The sequence below is a fragment of the Typopeltis vanoorti genome, chromosome 25 (genome assembly GCF_054136105.1).
Source record: "Typopeltis vanoorti isolate ZY-2024b chromosome 25, IOZ_Tvanoo_1.0, whole genome shotgun sequence".
In the NCBI taxonomy this organism is placed as follows: Eukaryota; Metazoa; Arthropoda; class Arachnida; order Uropygi; family Thelyphonidae; genus Typopeltis; species Typopeltis vanoorti.
In genome coordinates, this window is record NC_143573.1 from 15,590,819 (window position 1) to 15,596,569 (window position 5,751).

A 5,751-nucleotide genomic window follows, 5' to 3' on the forward strand; every position below is an offset into this window, starting at 1 on the left:
GTAACTTTATTATAAAAGGCTAGCATATTGCTAAAACAAGAGCGTCCTTTCACAAATCCATGTTGATTCTCACAGATAACATTACCCTCATCTGCCCAATGCTGTACACTGTCCCTCACTACTTTCTCCAAGATCTTAACAACTACTGATGACACACAGACTGGCCTATAATTAGACACTTCCAGTCTGTTACCACCCTTATGCAATGGCACTATCTTACCTTCATTCCATTCCCTGGGCACCTTTGCCAAAGCCAGACTTTCATTGAAAAGCCACGTTAAAGGTACTGTCAATTCCCTAGCACATTCTCTCAAAACTCGTGGCGAAATACCATCCAGTCCCACAGCTTTACTGACATCCAGAGTACTCAGTATCTGAAACACACTCTCCTCCTGTACCTCCAGACCTCGTACCAGTCCTATCCCTCTAGCATTAAAACTGACTCCTCTAGGATGAAATACTCCAATAAAGTGTTCATTGAACAATTCCACTATGTCCTCTGCATCAGTCACTCTATTCCCATTTTTATCCCACAGTCATTTCTCCTCCTACTGGCCACATAGCTAAAAAATTCCCTAGGATTTTCTTTGGATCTTAGGGCCAATCTCCTCTCATATTCCAGTTTCGCTTTCCTTACCACACTAGTCACTCTTCTGGCCTGTGTCTTATATTACTCATGCATCTCTTCACCTATCTCCTTATATCTCTTCCATAGCCTCTTTTTCGCATGCAATTCCTGTTTAATATTGTTTGTTATCCACTTTACTAAAAATTGCGTCCTCTTCTTCACTCGTGGTATACAACTTACCATTGCTGATAACAAATATTCTTTCACAATTTCCCACACACTGGTGATATCCCGGCCTTCCAATTCCTCCCTCCATGAAACTTCCCAAAGTTGACGTCTAAGACTATTATAATCACCTGCCTTATAATTCCACATAAGTTCCCGTCTCTTTGATACTCCTTCATGTCTATTCATTTTCCAAGTCGAAACCATATGGTCACTCTCTCCAACTGGTGGGAGAGACGTCAACTCAGTTATTATCAACTCTTCTGATGCTATAACCAAATCCAAAATTTTTGAACCTCTTGTTCCCTCTGTTACATGTTGCCTAAGACATTTGTCCCTCAAGAATTCTAGAAATTCCATTCCCCTATTGCTACATGCATCTTCCTCTCTCCAATTTATACTACTGAAGTTAAAATCTCCCATAACAATCATTCTTCTTGCACTTGCCAAACTTAGCTGTCTAAACATCTCCTGGTCCCCATCCTCTGTGCTCCTGGGTCTGTAGCAACACCCCACTAAATATCCTGTCTTGCCTACCTCTACCTCACACCATACGCTCTCAAAATCATTTGTCTCACTTCCTTCCAAATTCTCCACTCTTAGAGGACATAGGTCATCACTTATCATAAGCAGTACCCCACCACCACGCTTTCCCCTCCTATCCTGACGAAAAATGCTATACCCAGCGACTTCTATTCCTGTTGTTATATCCCCTTCTGTCAACCACGTCTCAGTGATCGCAATAATTTTTGGCCAGGCTGATGCTATCTGCGCCACCAATTCCTCTCCCTTATTCCGGATACTCCTGGCATTAGTATATAGCATATAAATGCCATTGTTTCTATACCCAGCATTATCTCTTCTGGACTCCACTGGGCTCAGTGTTACCTGACATTGTCTCCCTTCTCCCAAGTATCCATTCTCACAAGAGGCCACCCCTGCTATCATCCTCCCTGGGACACACTGACTCGTTCAGAACAGCAATCTCTCCAGATGCCTACGTCCTTCCTCATTCAAATGTAAACGGTCTCTCGCATACAACTCCTCTCTTTCCTCAAACACACTGCAGGCATCCACATATACCATTCCTCTCTTGTCACATATTCTCGCTATTATGCCATTCAATGTCACCGCTCTTCTGCTCAGCTCATCATTATCATACCTAGGCAACACGTGCACTATTTTTCCTCTCTCTGTCTTCTTCCGTACAGTCTCAAGCAAAAATCTCATATCTCTCGCTGCCCGACTTACATTACCACTCAAGTCATTCGTTCCTACCATCACAATCATCTCATCCACCCTTTCACCTCTCTTAATTGCCATAGCCACCCTTTCTATTGTTCCTCCTGGCAAACATCCTCACGCATCCTATCTTGAACACCACGGATCATTGAGTCACCATACATTATACCTCTTACCATTCCCTCGCTCCTATTGTTTCCATTCTCTCCTCTTCTTTCATTCCCATACCTCTCTCTCTTCTACTGTTTCCATTCTCTCCTCTTCTTTCATTCCCATACCTCTCTCTCTCATTCCCTCTCTCCTACTGTTTCCATTTGCTCCACTTCTAGCACTTCCATATCCCTCTCTCATTCTGTCTCTCCTACTACTGTTTCCATCCGCTCGTCTTCTAGCATTCCCATACCTCTCTCTCTCATTCCATCTCTCCTACCGTTTCCATTCTCTCCTCTTCTAGCACTTCCATATCTCTCTCTCATTCCGTGTCTCCTACTGTTTCCATCCTCTCGTCTGCTAGCATTCCCATACCTCTCTCTCATTCCCTCTCTTCTACTGTTTCCATTCTCTCCTCTTCTAGCACCCCCATATCTCTCACTCATACTCCCTAAATTCTCTCTCTCTCCTACTCTGATTCGCCTTGCATTTATCTCTTCCATTCTCCTAATCTTATCTTTCATACTTCTGCTCTCATTCACAAGACATTCCGCCTCCTCTTTCAACTCATCTATCTCCCTCTGCAGGTCAGTCACTCTTAATCTAAATTTACTCTCCCAAACAAAACCATCTCCTAAACTTCCACAGTCACTCACACCTTCCACACTATCAACTATTATTTTCTCATTCTCTGCTATCATACTACTTGTCTTCCTATGTTCATTCCCCGTTCCTGGAGCAACAAAGTCGGATATCAATATATCTAATGTACTTATTTCCTCCAACTGCCTGCATTTTGCGCACATACGCTCTCCGCTCTCTTTAACAAGCCACATGTGTAATTCACGAGACGCATACATGCCGCAAGTACTGCATGCCACAAAGTCCCTTATGATATTGCTAATAATTGAGTTCTTAAATGGCGGAGGACTTGGCGTTACGCCACTTGCGACTGCTGCTGAATCCACCATCATTCCTTACTGCAGAGTAGCGTAATCGTAATCTTTAATAATTATTCAATTAATAAATAAGAGGGAAAAAAGTACAAACATCAGAACATTTAAGTACTAAATATAATTAAATAAAATGAAATATAACTAAATACAGTAACTTAGCTTCGTTTTGTCTTCCACGTTACGCTTTCGATTCCGACGGTACCAAAATATATTATATCGCGAAAGCAACTAACTTCCAAAAAACAACCACTTAAGTACACTCGTATTCAGAGAAACAATTTAGAAATCAAAAACGTAGAAAAACGGGGAAAAAAGCGGACTATTCACCGATTAAAAATCACTTTCTTCTGCACAGCTCAAATTCACCGCCACGTGCCAAAAATTGGTTAAGTGCCACGAAGTAAGCGGCAGTGCCTTAACCTTATATGTATTAGGCCCAGAGGCCGGTCCATCCTTATCAAGGGGAGTGCTAACCTTCTCTCCTTTCATACAAACCAAATGTTCTGCATTCTAACAGAATGGCTAAACCATTACAGCCGTTCCTTACATAGGAAAGGCTACAATCTCCTTCACTCACTTCAGTCCTATCAAGTAATGGAGAAAATCATCAACTCTTAGCTCCTAATATACCTTGAAGGTACCCGGCTATTAAGCGACCACCAGTACGGATTCCATCAAAGCCATTCAACAGGAGATCTACTCTCATACATCACCCATCACTGGACAAACGGCATGGAGAAATTCAGTGAATCCCAAGTAGTTGCACTTGATATCTCCAAAGCCTTCGCCGAGTCTGGCACAAAGGCTTACTAAGCAAACTTCCATCATTTGGACTGCCTCAAGACTTCTGCAGATGGATTACCAGCTTCCTGTCTGGACGCACACTATATGTGATGGTAGACAGCTCCCTATCCTCTCACCATCCAACTAATGCTGGGGTCCCACAAGGTTCAGTTCTCTCACTGACCCTCTTCCTTCTATATATCAATGACCTACTTCAGTTGACCTCTAACCCAATACACAGTTTTGCAGATGACAGCACATTACATTCCTCCCTTTCATTTGACAAACCCTACTCTACACAACTCACCTCAACCCACAGAACATCAACCACCACTGCCCTTAATTCTGACCTCCAAGCCATCTGCCAATGGGGCTCAGATAACCTTGTGAATTTCAATGCTAGTAAAACCCAGTTCTGTCTTATTTCTCACAAAAAAGAACCATTTTCCACCAGCATTGTTTTTGATAACACTCAAATTCTCAGACAAGATGAAATTTCTCTTCTTGGAATTACTTTGACATCAAGCTTCTCCTGGCATAAACACATCACAACCATTGCATCCTCAACTTCCAAAAAACTAGGTTTTCTCTTTTGCTCAAGATACTACTTCACCTCTAAACAGCTGTTAACACTATGCAAGTCACAAATCCTCCCAGCTCTCGAATACTGCTCTCACATCTGGAGTGGGGCTCCAAAAACCTCCCTCAAAATGCTTGACTCAATACAGAGGAGAGCAATTAGACTAATAAATGACCCATCCCTCACCAACTCACTCCCCCCACTTTCACATAGACGCTTGGTCTCTACAATCTGTATATTCTACAAATATTTCCATGGAAAATGCTCATTTAAAACAGCATCAATAATTTCCCCATCCTGTACTAAGCCCATTGGAACACGTACAGCTGCCGCCCAACATCCTTTCACAGTACACCACCTCGAAACCCACAGAACAAGTTTCTTTTCCTTCTCATTCATCCCTGTACTGCAGTACTGTGGAACAGTCTTCTCCCCCCAGATGTATTTCCCAAGGAATACAACATACAGGCGTTCAAATCAAATGTAAACAAGTTTCTCCTTTCGCAACCTACCACCCATATACGGTACTAACATACTATAGGTTGACAACCAACCTCCTGTATATGGGCCCAACATAAAAAACAAAACCATAGTATAGCACTAAGAAATAAATGACCACTCTTCTGATGTATCTCATCATTATTCATGAAGTCAAACCATCTTACCCACAAAATATTGATCAAAATCATCAAGTCTCCAATTATCATTTTTACACAACATCCACATCTCAGCTCTATAATGCAAAATAGAGAGAACCAGACTATTGCAGATCTTAAGTTTTTACTGATATTCTTCTGTCTTTCCAAACTTTTCATAATTTTTGAATACTCCTGAAGCCGTCTCTAATCTTCCACCTACTTTATTCTTCACTTCACCAAATCAGTTACACAGTCACCAAGATAACTGAAGTGTGAGACTTGTTCTATAGAACATCCTTAAAGAAAGACAGGGGGACTCATCTTTATCACCTTATCACACATTATCACATGTCTTCATTACTTTTGTTTTTTCAATATTGAAAATCAAATCTCTGGGCCTCTTATTAAACACTTTATCCTGTGAAAAATTTCTTCCACATTAACCCAGTAACAACATCTTACCAGATTAAGCAACTCAATCATATCCCTCTCCTCCTCTTTCTCTTCCTATCATGAGGCTTTGAAAATTGCATTCCCTCACATCTGTCTTCATATCTTACATTTCAAAGACCAGGTATCACTTTAGTCAATCTTCTTTGGACCCTTTCT

General features: G+C 41.5%; 1 non-coding gene across 1 annotated transcript; it reads right to left on the bottom strand.

Annotated features, from left to right (window-relative positions):
• Positions 1-3,518: 3,518 nt before the first annotated feature.
• Positions 3,519-3,637, bottom strand: LOC150092569 (U6atac minor spliceosomal RNA). The gene has a single exon (XR_016550553.1). It is a non-coding gene; the product is annotated as a U6atac minor spliceosomal RNA (small nuclear RNA).
• Positions 3,638-5,751: the final 2,114 nt, after the last annotated feature.